The sequence below is a fragment of the Charadrius vociferus genome, unplaced genomic scaffold, assembly GCF_000708025.1.
Source record: "Charadrius vociferus isolate BGI_N301 unplaced genomic scaffold, ASM70802v2 scaffold259, whole genome shotgun sequence".
Taxonomy (NCBI): domain Eukaryota; kingdom Metazoa; phylum Chordata; class Aves; order Charadriiformes; family Charadriidae; genus Charadrius; species Charadrius vociferus.
The window spans coordinates 6,980,858-6,981,393 of record NW_009661368.1 but is presented as its reverse complement, the minus strand read 5'-3'; positions in this window follow the sequence as shown (position 1 = coordinate 6,981,393).

The window sequence follows — 536 nt, the reverse complement described above, 5'->3', positions numbered from 1 at the left end:
ACAAACAGCCCCGTGGAGTTCCCAAGGGCAGCTGGCTGGCTCAGCGCCCCGGGGCTGAGAAGGTAACCCCACCACGGACCTCTCATCCTCGGGGGAGGGGGGGGCTTTTCATCTGGGGGATCCCCTTGCCACCCCCGGCATCACTGTGGCACCCCCCCAGCCCCTGCAACAGGGCAGCTCAGAAAGGACCCCACATCCCCAAATCCGAGGCTACGGGGGTTAAGGGAAAAGTCACTGGTGGGGACCAAAGCAAAGCGGCGCTGCTGTCTCGCTGCTGTGCCGCAGTGCCGAGGGAGTCCCAGGCAGATCAGGGCAGAGGGAGACACTTTTAGGTGTTTTTTTCCCCTCCTTTAAATGCGTTTCTCCGAGCAGCAGCACGGGGGGTGGGGGGGTGGGTGTGGTATTTGGGGACAAGCAGGACCCATGGATGTCTAAGGATGATGGAGCATCCCTGGCACCTCTCCTCTCCCCAGGACACCCTACCAGCCCCCAACCGGCCGTGCCTCTGTGTCTGACTCTGCAAGGGCTGGAGAAGG